This window comes from Triturus cristatus, chromosome 10 (assembly GCF_964204655.1).
Source record: "Triturus cristatus chromosome 10, aTriCri1.1, whole genome shotgun sequence".
In the NCBI taxonomy this organism is placed as follows: domain Eukaryota; kingdom Metazoa; phylum Chordata; class Amphibia; order Caudata; family Salamandridae; genus Triturus; species Triturus cristatus.
In genome coordinates, this window is record NC_140593.1 from 54,836,663 (window position 1) to 54,851,791 (window position 15,129).

Genomic DNA, 15,129 nt, shown 5'->3' on the forward strand with positions numbered 1-15,129 from the left:
AAAATATGATGGCTAAGGTATGACCGCGATGTGAGTGGGCTGAGACACAAAAGAAGTTGACCATGCGGGTCAGAAGATGCATCCACATGTACATTAAGGTCCCCTAGAACCGTGAAATTCAAGTATTTCAACATATACTTTGAAAGGAACTTGTCCAAGGATGACAGAAAACCCCCTGCATGCCCAGGGGGTGAGGAGGGGGGCAACAGATCAGAATGCCAGCCGGAATTTTATTAGCAGACAATGAAATGCAAAAGCCCATTGACTCATTGACAAGGCTGACTTCCCATCAATCTCACCTGCTGTTTCATCGCTTATCATCACACTTGACTCCTCTGTATAAACAAAATATTTAATGTGGCAAACTATTACATCTGGATTCTGAAAAGATTAAGCCATTCTTGTCTCTTTTCTACAAAAAATACTGTCATGGCGGGACCTTGCCCACGTCGTCCTTCTGGGTGTCTCATAGGCCTGACTCTTGCCACTGAAAAATCATGACAAACTAGATGTATGTCTTTAACTCTGAAATTCGATCACATTACTCTAATTCCTAACAAGTTACACTGGCGTCTTAAGAAGGCAAGGATAACATTTAAATGTGATGCCTAGCCTACAAAATCACTGTAGGAAAGTAGGATCTGCTTTCATGGGTAACCCCACTTTTTGTCTGGTATCAGTGCGTTTTGATCGTAGTCTGCTGCAATCCTGCTAATCAGGACCCCCAGCAACTGTGCTCTCTCCATTAAATTTGCTCTGGTAAGTACTTTGGTACATCCACCATCTACTACTAGTGCACCCTTATATGTCCCAAGTATATGCTACTAAGGTACACAGGGGTCTCCCATGGACTGCAGCATGTATTGTGCCACCCATGGGAGTCCAATGCAGACTACAGCGCTGCCAATGCAGCATGTGCGAGATGGTGCTTGCACCTCTCACAACAAATATACATTTCTGCATATCTGAGGTCACTGCACTTAAAACCTATAAGTAACTCCTATGGTAAGCCCTTCATTCCTGACGGCAGAGATCTTCGTTACAAGTGTGAGGGTATCCTTGCATGAGCAGGACACCCCTACCCCAGAGTCAATTCTCCAGGGTTTGTAAGTGCTGTCAGCCATTTTAAGGTATATAGTAGACACGAGTCATTACGAGATATCTCATTAAATAATGGCTGCACCGAACTTGGTCATGTATGGTATCAAACATGTTGGAATCATACCCCAACACCGATTTCAGTGCTGAAAGTATGACCACATGTATTGGGGGATCTTTAGCGGACGCCCCCTGTACTCCTGGTAACTGCCTTTCAGGGTCTGCCAGCAAGCTAGAGCTGCTACCTACCACCGACACGATTCTGCCCTCCTGTTGCTGAGCTGAGCTCGAGCAAGGGAAAGAAAACAAGTTACTTACCTGTAACTTTGGTTCCCCAGTATTGGTAACTTTCATAGATTCTCATGCTTTGTATCATTCCCCGTCGTCGGAATGGGAGCCTCGGTAACAAAATATATATATATATACATATGTATAACCATAGAAACAAAAGAGAAAAATAGGCCTAGGCCTCATCTCATTTTGTAGTATATCACCCTCTTTGTGTAAAAGAGCCCAAACTTTTGCCAGGGCCAATCAGCACAGCCTCACCCTCTGGAACCTTCCTGAGAGAGCTCAGAGCCTCAGATTTTCGTAGCCGTTGTGCCAACAGCCACTACCTTAGTAAACCGGCAGAGCTTTCCCAGGGGAGGTGGGTGGGCGCATGAGAATCTATGAAAGTTACCAATACTGGGGAACCAAAGTTACAGGTAAGTAACTTGTTTTCTTACCCCAGTATTGGAACTTTCATAGATTCTCATGCTTTGTATCAGAATAGCAAGCAGTAGATCACGACAAGCACATTTCGGTAATTACATGGCTTTACAAAATCATCTCAGTGCACATGATAAAACAACCATTACTGAAACCAAATGTGCTTACCAGGATGGAGGGATTGTAGGGAAAGCTCACCTCTCATTGAAAAAGATTCCGGAGGACTGCTTGACCAACCGCAGCGTCAGCTCGTCCCACCGATTCCAGGCAGTAGTGCTTCGTGAAGGTGTGTACACTGCTCCACGTTGCTGCCCTGCAGATGTCCTTAATCGCCACTCCAGCAAAGAGAGCCACTGAAGACGCCATCGCTCTCGTAGAATGCGCCCGGGCCCTTTTATCCAAAGGTTTGCCCGCAGCCTGATGACAGTACTGAATTGCACTGGAGATCCAGCGGGAAATGCCACTCTTAGCGAGCGGTAACCCCTTCCGTGGTGCACTGTAGGCGATAAATAGTTGAGTAGACTTTCTGAAAGAGCGTGTGCGCTCCAGATAGAATTTCAGGCATCTTTGGACATCCAAAGAATGCAATGTTCGTTCCGCTTGAGTGGAAGGACGCGGAAAAAAGGAGTTCAAAATTAAGGGTTCATTCAAATGAAACTCCGAAGGCACCTTCGGGATGAATTTTGGGTTGGTTCTCAAAATCATGACATCCCTCTTGAACTGTAGAAAAGGCTCCACTATAGAGAGAGCCTGGAGTTCACTAACTCTCCTAGCCGAAGTCAATGCTAGGAGAAGGGCCAGCTTCCAAGATAGGAACTTCAAATCCGCTTTGTGAATCGGCTCAAAGGGCGCTTTCATCAGTTGAGACAGTACCAGGTTAAGTTGCCAGATAGGCGGAGGTGGCCGGACCGGAGGATACATCCGAAATAACCCCTTAAGGAACTGCTTAACAATTCTTGCAGACCATAGAGATGGCCCCAATGTCTTCCGTCGAAAGCGGGATAAGGCAGCCAGATGCACCTTGATCGAAGAGTGCGCCAGACCTGATTTTGCCAGGGACAGGATATAGGGCAGAATCTGATGTGGCCGGGATTTGTAAGGATGGAGTTTATTCCTCTGGCACCAAAGGCAAAATCTCTTCCACTTTGCCCTGTAGGTCTTATTAGTGCTTGGTGCCCGTGCTTGAGATAGAACATCCCTGCATTCCTTAGACAGATTCAGATGGCGGAATTCTCTGTGTTCAGGAGCCACGCTGACAAGTGAAGTGATTCCGGATCCGGATGGAGGACTTGCCCCTGATTTCTCGATAACAGAGATGGAATCAGTGGCAAGCGAATCTGGCGATCTTGGGAGAGAAGTAGGAGTTCCGAGTACCAGAACTGCCGCGCCCATGCTGGAGCAATGAGGATCATTTTGCATGGTTCTGCCCTGACCTTCCTGAGAACTCGAGGAATGAGGGGAATTGGAGGAAAGGCGTAGCAAAATGCGCCGAACCAAGCAATCGAAAGGGCATTCCCCAGAGACCCTCGCTGGGGAACCTTGCTTGCGTAAAACCGGCACTTGGCGTTCTCCGGGGTCGCAAAGAGGTCTATGGTCGGAGTACCCCATTTCTTGAACACTGCCTCCAGAGTGGCCTGATCCAGCTCCCACTCGTGTGTCACCTTCGTCTGCCGACTTAGAGCATCCGCTGTGATGTTGAGACACCCCGCCAGGTGCTCGGCTCGCAGAGTGATCCCGTGAGAGATGGCAAATTCCCAGATCACCTGAGCTTCTTTGGACAGCGTCCGTGATCTCGTTCCCCCTTGCTTGTTTATATAGTGCATGGCCGTAGTGTTGTCTGTCCGGACCAGCACTGCACGGTTCTGAAGTCTGGGGAGGAACGCCAGAAAGGCTAAGTGAATGGCCCTCAGCTCCAAAAGATTGATGTGGCGCAGTCTGTCTGCTGGACTCCAGTGACCGCTGACCTGAAGCTCCTGGAGGACAGCTCCCCACCCTTCTAGGGAAGCATCCGTGGTCACCACCATAGGCGAAGGAGGGACTCGGAACGTTAATCCTCCTGCGATGTTTTCCTTCACCAGCCACCATTCGCAAGCCGTGCGCATGGCAGGTGTTATCCATACTTTGTCGTTGAACGATCCTTCTGCCTGACGCCACTGTTTGTCCAGCTCCTCCTGTAGAGGACGCATATGTAGCCTGCAATGCGGTATCAAAGGTATGCAGGATGAGATTGATCCGAGCAAGGACTTGTACTGTCGAACCGATACATGTCTCTTGTGCAGTATTAGACGAGCGGAAGCGGCCAGTTTGCCCTGACGCTCCTCTGACGGACGAGCCGTGCATCGTCTCGTGTCCAGAATTGCCCCAAGGAACTTCCGTGACCTGGAGGGTATCAGTTCCGACTTGGACACATTGAGCTGAAGACCCAAATGGGCGAACAATCTTATGCAAGTTGACACAGCCTGAGACGTTGCCCTGAACGATGGAGCCTTGATGAGCCAGTCGTCCAAGTACGGGAACACTTCCAAGGACTGTTTTCTCAGGAAAGCAGCGACTGGTGCCAGCATCTTCGTGAAAATGCGGGGTGCCGACCGAAGGCCAAACCGGAGCACCTTGAACTGGAAATGGCTCTTGCCTACTGTGAAGCGTAGATATTGCCTGTGAGCTGGGTGGATCGGAACATGAAAGTAAGCATCCTCTAAATCCAGGGATGCCAAAAAATCTCCCGGATTGAGCAGCCTTAGAATATCCTGGAGTGTGACCATCCTGAAAGAGAGCTTGATGAGATAGGTGTTGAGCTCCCTGAGGTCTAGTATAGGACGCCATGCCTCCTCCGTCTTCCGAACCAGGAAGAACCTGGAATAAAACCCCTTGCCCCTTTGTGAAAGTGGCACAGGCTCTATCGCCCCCTTGATGAAAAGCTGGTGGGCTTCGAGATGTAAGAGTCGGAGATGTTTCGCTGCACGGGCGTCTGGAGCTCTTGTTGGAGGAAGATCTTGGAACTCCAACGTATGGCCACTCTGAACTATGTTCAAGACCCACCGGTCTGATGTTAAACGCACCCAGCTGTCCAGACAAAAAGATATCCTGCCCCCGATCGGTGTTTGTGGCAGGGGAGGAACAGTAGCCAGAGCCAGGAGGCCGCTATTGCCTCTTGGCGTTGTCTCGTCCCTGACGATTCTGACGTCCTCTCTGGGACTGCCGAGAGAAAGACGCCGACTGTCCTTGGCGCTGGCTGGAATATTGTCCTTTATAGGACTGTCCAGATTGAGAGGAATACTGTCGTTGGTTTCCTCTGTAGTTAGAAAACCCCCGACCACGTGCCCCCTTAAATGGCACCTTACGGTAGGTCAAAGAGCCTAAGGACTTAGCTGTATCGGTGTCCTTTTTAATGCCTTGGAGGGCGTCATCCACATGCTTTCCAAAAAGCATCTCTCCGTCAAAGGGGAGGTCCAAGATCTTATTCTGGACCTCCTGGCGAAACCAAGTCGCCTTCAACCAGCCTTGGCGGCGCAAGACGGCTGAGCCCGCCAAAGCCCTGAAAGCAGTTGAGGCAATGTCCATCGCACAGTCGATGACTTCCGAAGAGCATCGTTCTCCCTCCAACAGCACCTGTCTGGCTTCGTCTTGACTAGTTTCTGGTAGCTGGTCCAGGAATGGTTCCATATCACACCACATCTGGCGGTCGTATCTGCCCAGAATAGCCAGAGAATTAGCTGCCCGCACCAACAAGCTGGCCATGGTGGAGAATCTTTTACCCACATTGTCCAGTCTTCTGCCTTCTTTATCTGGAGGCGTGGTTAAAGGAGTGGACGGATTCTTAGATTTACTTTGAGCAGCTTGAGAAATAACAGAATCCGGCTTAGGTATTTCTTCTCCAGCCGGGGAAGAACCGGAATGACGGTTGCTGGATTCTGCATTGTCTTCAGTCCCTCATCCCAGACATGTTCTATAATGGGAATTGATCTTACAGACTTCTTATATTGGGCTTTAAAGTCATAAAGGAAGCAGTCGGACTGCTCCGCCGTAAAGGGCAAACCAAACCTCTTGGATGCCCGTTCCATCAAATTATGGAAACCCCCAATGTCCACCGGAGGCGATATATTTGTCTCTCGGCCTACAGCATCAGGATCCTGTGTATCATCAGGGTCCCCATCTGGATCGCCTGGATCTGTAAGAGGGATCACCTGTCCCTCGTCGTCTTCGTCCGTATCTCCATCGTCCGCGTCATCATCAGCAGGTTCCGTACCTGAAGGTTGGGGAACCACTAAGGGCAGCACTGGTGAAATGGACCGAGGTACCTCTCTTGGTAGAGGTGGCAAGTCCATTGGTATGTCACGTGGCACTTCCAAAGGAGAAGGACGCACTGGAGTGCGATCCGGCAACGTCGGAAAACGAGATCTATAGTCTTGCAGCATCTGTTGCAAATCCGACACCAAAGCCACTGGCAAGGCAATTAGGTCCTGCCTTATAGGGCGGGGGCGTAATCCCTGTTGGTGCCTCTCCTGCCCCTCTGGGCCATAAAACTCCTCCGTATCTGTGTCCTGCTGTTTGACATTCAGGTCTGAAAGGCTGTATGCGTCCCCAAACTGCCCATCCTCCTCATCCTCCTCCGAGTCCTCGAGAAGCATGGATGGTGGCAAAGGCGTGACCCGCCTAGGGGAAGTCATGTCCGGTGTAATCACTAATCTTTGGGTTGAAAAATCCAAATTTTTCGTCGTCGACGGTCCCGTCGGCGGTCTCGTCGACGGAGTCGATGGCAACGGGATTTCCAATGTCGACGCACTCGACGACGACTGAAAGGCAACTGTCGTCGACGGAGCTGAAATCGTCGCCGACGATGAAGCCGTCAACAGTCCTGTAATCCTCGTCGACGGAGCAGTCGTCGACGGAGCAGTCGTCGACGGAGCAGTCGTCGACGGGGCAGCCGTCACCGGAGCAGTCGTCGACGGAGCAGTCGTCGACGGAGCCGTCGTCGACGGAGCTTTCTTTTTCGTCGACGTAGTCTGTTTCATCGTCGGCGGAGCACCCGTCGACAGTCTCGTCGACGAACTAGTAGTCATCAACATCGACGAACTCGTCGTCGTCGTCGTCATCGTCGACGTGGTCCTCGTCGTCGACACCGCCGTCGACGAAGTAGATATTGTCGACGGTCTCGTGGACGACCCCATGGAAATAGGCTTAATTGAGGAGATCGTCGTCGACGTACCTGCTGCCGCCTGCGTCGACGGACGCGGTTTCTTCAGTGGCACCGACTGAGGAGTTTCTGCAGCCTGTTTCTTTACAGGTTTCTCCTTCTGGGACGGAGGGGTAGATGTAGCAACCCCCTTATTGTCCTTAGGGGCTATGTCCACAGTAGCCCGTCCCTGCCTCTCCTTTACACTGTCGTGAGGAGATTTTTTGGGACCAGCCTCCTCAGACCTGTCAGAGATCCCGTGAGGGGCTTTGAGAGGAACCTTGAGAGGGGGTTCCGCAGAAGTGGAGGGCGATGACCTACCCCTCTTCTTCGATCTCCTGGAGGAGGTACCAGAGATAGATCCTTCCTCATCCGAAGAAATGACCTCCCTGGTCTTTATCTTCTGCAGCCACGTCAGCAAGCGCCCCTCTCTGTCTCTCAAGGTCTTGGTCGAGAAGGTCCGACAGATTTTACAGTCGGTGGCCTTGTGTTCCGGGTACAGGCAGTATATGCAGTTCTCATGCCTGTCTTCCACAAACAGCCTCTTCTTCCCACAAGAGGCACAAGCCCTAAATAAAGCTTTCTTCTCCTTTTCTGACATTCTGTCTCAAAAGATGGTAATAAAGATATCCAAAAGTAACTCTGTGAAAAAACTGAGCAGAGCTCAGTGGAGACTCCCTAGCACAACGTGCGGTAGAAAAATCTGAGGCTCTGAGCTCTCTCAGGAAGGTTCCAGAGGGTGAGGCTGTGCTGATTGGCCCTGGCAAAAGTTTGGGCTCTTTTACACAAAGAGGGTGATATACTACAAAATGAGATGAGGCCTAGGCCTATTTTTCTCTTTTGTTTCTATGGTTATACATATGTATATATATATATATTTTGTTACCGAGGCTCCCATTCCGACGACGGGGAATGATACAAAGCATGAGAATCTATGAAAGTTCCAATACTGGGGTAAGTAGAACAATAGGTCTCCTGTTACAGGGAGGTGTGACTACATCCCATACAGAACTTGGTGTATTGGGCTGCAGTGGGGTGCTTTCCAGCGCCATGAGACTGCTTTGAAGGGCACATTTGGTGCTTTCCTTGCATACTTCGGTTTGAGCCAGTGCAGGAACCCTTGGGACCCGCTCTGGCGCGAAACTGGACAAAGGACAGGAGAATATCTTCCCCTCTGTCCAGCCCGTTCTCTGGGAGGGACCCAGAGTCGTTCCAACCCTTACCCTGGGGGACTTAAGGGCTCCTGTGTGGGCGGGTCCTCTGATTCGTCGTGGAACAAGACTCACCTCTGAAACTAAGACACTCTTCGACCGTCTGGACACTTGGGCTTCATTGGATTTTGAATGGAACCAAGACTGCATCACAGAAGACTCCTGCTGCCCCTGGTCTGACTGTTCTTCAAGTCTTCTGCATCACCTGTGTCTGTGCTTCATCCAGGTTCTCTAGAAGGTCTGTGGGCATCAAGGACATCCAAAGTAATCTCCCTTGGAGTGAAGGAGTCACCCCCCAACATCTGTAGGCACCGCAAGAAGCTGACTGGTCTACTGGTCCTGTTGTCCTACAGACTTCTAGAGGCCCTGCAACACAGGTGGTGGTTCCGCAGCTCCCTAGAGGCCTGAACTGTCTTCTCTGCAGCTGAGTAAAGTATCACTTGTTGGAACCGCAAGGACCAAACCCCTATGAACCGCATCGACTTGCCGTTGCCAAGGCTTGCTGCTCTGCACTCCAGAGATCTTCGAGCTGCAAGAAGCTCCAGCCTCCAGCGCCTCTTCCCTTGAAGATCAGTGTCCTCACTGCATCCTCGGCACAGAGGGCCTCCATCTTTGGTGATCTGCCCGAGTTCATCTTGCGTCCTCTGAAGGATCTTCCTTTGCTTCAGTGGGCTCCGCTGCTTGCTCAGGCCTGCTGACTCTTCTGCACTTGGTGATCTACACTGTCAATTAAATGTGGTCAAACAAGCTGCTTTTCACTTTTTTAAGATAAGTCTGAAGGCTGCTCTCCACAGCTACCACTTTGAGAGCTTTCTATGGTTAGTAAAGACCACTAAATACCACTAAAATTACCATAAGGGTTGCCTGGATTAGGGAAAGGTGCATCACTCCAAAGAGTGTGCACCATATACTAAGCCAGCCTTCAACAATCACCAACACCAGTTCTCCCACCAGGGCACAAGTCCTAAAAATAGAAGTGGGGCACTAACCAAGTTAGGCAATATGTGAGTGACATCACAGCGTATGACATCACATGTGACATCACAATCTCTTGACCTCACAGGAAGTGATGTCACAAAAAATGACATCTGATTCTAAGACCTCACATATGTTAAGCATGTCTATCATGAGTACATCTGAACGCATTACAATATTTAACAAATTAGATTTTGCATAGGAGTTGTGCCAAAAAAGTGATGCAACACCGGTGCAAGCTCTAGGCCTCCACATATACATTTATTTAGAAAGAAATTGAGACCAAGGAGAAATGTGGCAGTATATCCGATTTTGCTTATTGGTTGCAAAGTCTCGATTTTGAAATATCATATGGGGTAACGGCAACTGCTGCATAGATCTTTATGTACCCAGCAAATCTCAGGAAATAATAATAATGGTAAGATAACTCTGGAGGTTAATGCTCTTGCTCAAGAGACAGGTGTTTTGTTTAGTCCAAGTTTTGAATCAAAATAGCATAGAGGGTTAATATATCTCCTGCAAAGCACATCATGTTACACGCAGCGGGCGGATTTTTATTCTATGTAGATGGGTAAGTGCATTATTGCTTTTAACACAGAGATCCTTTAGTTACTTACAGTTCATAAATTGTAATCCTCCTAATATAGCATAGTGAACTATGAAGGAGAGGACATGGAACTCCTACACCTTGTAACCCTCACTATCTTATGTAACACATCCTGTAAATTGATTTACACACATATGATTTATTCCCAGGCGATGACCTCCTTCCAAGTCATATAATGAGGCGCACACTGGCGTATAGTTATTCAGAATGTATACACCACTCGACAAAACACCCGACAGACGCGTTTCGGCTACACGCCTTTGTCAATGTATAATTTTAAGGAGTGATGTAAAGCGCTCTGACACCCTGGATTGGGTTGAGTAGATCTATAAAATAAATAATACAAAATAGTGGTATTTAAATTGTTATTTGTGTAAATATTAGGAAAGACCAACACATCTGACACAACGCAATGCAAGATGTGTACTTAGACTATGTCTGATGCTAATTGTTCTCATGTTCCAGGGCGAGGTTTAACTGGTCGAAATAAACGTTTCAACAAAACATTAGCCTTGAGTTGCTGAATTGTGCAGTGTGAAACAGTCACATAAGGCAGGGTCCAGGATGAGGACGGACAGGATGCAGACAGCAATCAACAATATACCTCTCTTCCTTTGACCTGGAAGTACAGACTGCAGGCAGCCCTGGGGGCGAGGATGAGGTGTGAAAAGATTCCTGAAGCTTTTGCAGCACAACAAAAGGGAAGATCACAATTCAAGTGCAGGGCCATTGGCATGTCAAAGCTTTGACGTGCCAATGGCCCTGCAACTGACAGGAGAGTGTGGTAATTATTTTGTCCCCTCGTTCCCCTGCTACAAAATCTGGGGGTGGGGGGGGGGATATATTCCCGCGTCCCCCACACTTTTTACGCCCATGAGCACCCTGGCAGTAAATTGCAGCTGCAAGGCCCTCAAAAACGGAAACAAAAGTAAAATAGAACAAGATGGAGGAGTGGTGGGGGGGCAACATTGCAGGAGTGGGAGGGGGGTGAAAAAAGTACAGCTGTGCACCGGGAGTAGTGAGGGCCGAGGGGGGAAAGCGAAACCTTGAATCGAATAATAATGAGCAGGGGAAGCTACTATGAGTTTTTTTTTTGGGGGGGTGGGGGTGGGAGAGGAGGTAAAAGGGAAAACATAGGGCGAGAGGGGGGTAATGCAACAAATTATGATCCAAGAGAAGAAGCACAAGAGGAAGGAATGACATTGAGTATGAAGCAAGCAAATGAGTGACAAGAAAGCCAACCAACTGTAAGCAATGGGCTGACCCAAAGCAAGTACTGGTGCTGCTCACAATAAGACTTCGACAGATGACATCCAGAAGCTGTTTGCAGGCGAGATCCAAAAAGGGCCTCACCTAAGAGAAGAACCAGTTCATCCTCAGAAGCTGAAGAGAACTCGGCGAGGCCGTGGAACATGCTGAATCCTCTTACACTAAGAAGTTCTAATGGGCAAATATAAATGTAATTATTCGTAATCTGCTCCAAAGCTGTGCTAAATGTCCTGCTGTAAAGTAATCCATGTATGCGCAGCAGAAAATCCAGGGAGGAGGGAGCATTCTTTTAGGGGCACTGTGTGCAACACAAAAATAAGCAGCAAACGTTTCTGGGCACCATTTTTGGTACAGAAATAAGAAGTGCTTCTGCAAATTTTCAAAATTCATACTCAAATGCCTGTTTTTCACCTATCTCCTCTGGTTTGTCTGAGAAATAAACGTTACCTTCTGTGGCATCGTGGCACATCTGGGCGAAGACATGGCGAGAGCTTTCTGGGAGTAGGTTCTAGTCTTGTACCTGCAGCCAGTCTCACAACACCTTCTTCCTACTCCAGTGACTGCGCTCTGCGGAGAGGAAAAAAGATGGTACTAAGTTATTCGAAAATGTTCATGCTACCTATACTTTTAAACTGTTTTCCTAACCCACTCATAATTCTCCCTCGGTCATTCTTTTGCACGCTACACAGTCTGCAAGGTGACTTAATCTTGGGGCAATGGCCGGGTGGCATTAGAAACATCCAAACACAAACCACCATCTATCTGGTAAGAAGAAACAAGAAGACCACTGTGAGAAAAATCTGCACACTCGCCAATCAATTGCTATAACAAGATCATTGACAAATATCCAAAAACAACCCACCTATCTGGTACATGAGCACCAGCGTGAGAAATATCCCAAAACAAACCATCCCCCGGTACATGAAGAAACAAGGACCCATGGGAAACATCTGAAAGCAAACCGGTGGTCTGATGCAAAACAGAAGATACATGAGAACATACAGTGAAAAATATTCAAACCCCACTCAGCGTTCTGCTACACGAAGACCACTTTGAGAAAGATCCAAACACAAACCATTTACTTCCTGCATTAGGACCAGTGTTGGACCGGACACCTTTGGTTTTCCCCATATTTTAGCCTTCAACCCTCCTGTTTTTGCGGACTTGGATTTTGCTGGCTTTAGGACTCTGTACACTCTAACCAGGGCTAAAGTGCCTCTCCCCTAAACATGGTAGAAATGGCCTACACCCAAATGTCATATTTAATTTACTTTTAAGTCTCGAGTAAAGTGGTACTACAAGTACCCATGGCCTATAAATGAAACGCTGCTAGTGGGCCTGCAACACTGATTGTGCCACCCACTTAAGTAACATTTTAAACATGTCACAGGGCTGCTGTTGCAGGCCATGTTTGCAGTTTTAATCTGCCATTTTGACATGCCAAAATAAACTTTCCTTTTTAGGTCTCGCCTAGCGAACGCAGTGCATGCGCTGCTTCACCTTGGCGAGAGTATTGTTGTCGGTTTGGTGCGCGAAGGGAGACAAACCATGTGCGCACACGGACTGGCGATGTGCACGAGCATGGCGTCTCCTCTCCTTGCCTCACACGCTCCCACCGCGTGCTCACTCGCTCGCACCGTGCGCTTGTTATGACTTGCGGGAGGAGTTGGCAGAGTCGAAATAGTGGAAATGCACAACTTAAAAGAGTTATAACGAGCTTCAAAAACAAGATGAAACGATCGATCATTTACAGAAGATTCAGACACTTGAGGCTCAGGTAAGGAGGCCGCGCGCTTGACTTCTCTCTCTATGTGCATTGTCAGTGACATTTTTTGAAGATTTGAACGACATACACCTGTAAGGGTACTGTGCAGTGAAAGCTGAAGAATGCCAATCTTTCTGTACGATTACATGTATACATTGCAAATCGCACACTTCGTGAAGAAAAATTACTTTGTGCCTATCCCTAACCTTACATTCTGTTATCTAAAGCTTCCGTCACGTTACCCAAGGGTGGTCACTACCGTAAAAATGTTCCCTGTCACGGTGCTGTTTATTGTAAATATTTTTCCAGGATGACAATGCTGCTGAACCCTCTGCAGCCGGGGCATGGCCATGAGGGTAAAAGGTCCCCCATCCCTTTTCAAGCACCTTAATGTAATTGGCCTCAGCGAGTGCAGCCCTCGTAGTAATTTGGGCGCTGCATGTTGCCAGATAATGACAAAGCCAAGCTCCGGGTCACTTGATCAACCTTTCCCCACAACCCCTGCCTGGTCCATCTCATCTACTTTCAAGCAGAATTTCAGGCAAGGCAAGGACGCGTCTACCCGGGAGGAGGGGGGTCAAACATATTGGAAACTGCCCCCAAACAAACTCTAAACAGCATCACTACTAGCGTGGACAGAATAGTACATTTTATTATGTTTACAAAACGTTCAAGGGAGACAACCCAGCTTAATGTACAAATGACGTGATTTATTGGAAATAAAGCCAACAGAGAACCTTTCAAGGTAAACATTCAGATAGGTCTAGTTATTGGAAAAGCTTGGCTGCTAATGTATTTCTCCTCATAGATTACTCGGCTAAAAGCGGATTTTTGAGTGACTCCTTGTTGCCCTTGGCATTAAAGATGCTGTGCCTTTTTTTTAATATATATATATATATATTAATATTTACTTTCCTTTCTGGGATGGCATCTCATCCCACCTGCAGAGGCCAAAATCTAGATATTTAAACTAATATGCTAAATGCGAGGTGAAGAACTTCTATTGTTCAAGGAGTTGAACTTGTCTTAAAATATTTGCAATATATTCTGCAGGTGTGTTTAAGTTTTTTGCATGCAGGTAAGCAGGGTGCATTGGTTTATTAATTTAACTTCATCCCGTGAGCCTTTCATTTCTAGAAATTGTCTTAAAATCTGTAGAGTGTATTTTACAGGTGTGTTTAAGCTTTTGGCGTGCAGGGCACATTAGTTTGTTAATTTAACGTCAGCCTAGGCCATGCTCTCAAGATATATTCCACCACTTAACATCGATGACGGCATTATGGTAATTTCTTCTGTCCTGCAAAGTAAAAATGTCTAACATGGCTGCCGACGGGAATGGCCGCGCAGTAGCGAAGCTCTGCAGCGCCACTCCCGAAAAATCCTGATGAACTGAGCCCCGAGGCCCTCACCCGAGCGGAGAGCCGACGCTGGTGTTGCTGGAGCCCCCGTTGTTCTGGTGGCGAAGTTTGGCGGCGATTGGAGGTGGGGCCGCGACTGAGCTCCGCTCTGCGGGAGCTGCTGGTCGGACGTGCGGCCGAGGAGTGATCCCCCATCGGACTTGACGGCTACATGAGGCCGTGGCTGTGGCCTGAAACTTCCGGCGCAGTGTGAGCTGGGGCGCGGTGCCCCGGGGAGCTCGAGAGCTGGTCCGGCGGGGCCCTTCACTCGGCCCGGCCCCTCAGCCGCCCTAACAGAGATAGAGGCTACAGGGCCCATCGTAGCTGGAGCAGCCGGCGGAATTGTGGGCCTGGAGGAGTGGCCGGATCGGGGCCGGTAGTGGCTGATCTCAGATAACGGAAGGTGTTGGAAGCGGCTCAGGAGCTTTCCGTGTGACGGCTGGCGGCGTGAGTTGTGGTGCGGCCTTGTCGAGTGGCGAGACCCCGAGGCCTGTGTACGAACTGCGACGCCGGATCTCCATCTGTCGTAGCGCCTGGCAGGAGAGGGACTACCCGGCTTCGGTGAAGCGGATACGGGAACTGTAGTGATTGGCCCTGGCAGTGGTCTTGGGATCCTGAAGCTAGAGGGGGCGCCTCGGCGACGGGGGCGCAGCCTGCGAAAACCGACAGGCCGGGTGGAAGTCTCACCGCAGGCAGCGGGGATTAGCGGCGGCGCCATGTGGTTGTGGTGTGCTCACTGCAGGGCGATCATGCCGTCTGGACGGAGCAACAAACCCACGACGCAGGCCAAACTAGAAAAGTTCGTATGGCACCAGCAACAGGGAGGTGACCGAGCTGGGACGCCGGCCTCAGACGGTGGAAGTGACCCGACGAATAAAGACCTCCTGGACGCCATCAAAGCCGTCAAGACCTCCCTTGAACAT

The 15,129-nt window shown here is 49.0% G+C and overlaps 1 protein-coding gene and 1 long non-coding RNA gene across 4 annotated transcripts in view; one reads left to right on the top strand and one right to left on the bottom strand.

The window, feature by feature from the left end:
- Positions 1–15,129, bottom strand: part of LOC146788819 (uncharacterized) — a 553,440-nt gene that overhangs the window by 512,068 nt on the left and 26,243 nt on the right. For both annotated transcript variants that reach the window (XR_014969991.1, XR_014969992.1), the window contains exon 2: positions 11,492–11,611. This is a non-coding gene — a long non-coding RNA (uncharacterized LOC146788819). The remainder of the gene's footprint in view (positions 1–11,491; positions 11,612–15,129) is intronic.
- LOC146788821 (BTB/POZ domain-containing protein KCTD12-like) overlaps positions 1–15,129 on the top strand; it is a 731,043-nt gene that overhangs the window by 349,460 nt on the left and 366,454 nt on the right. The window lies entirely within an intron of this gene.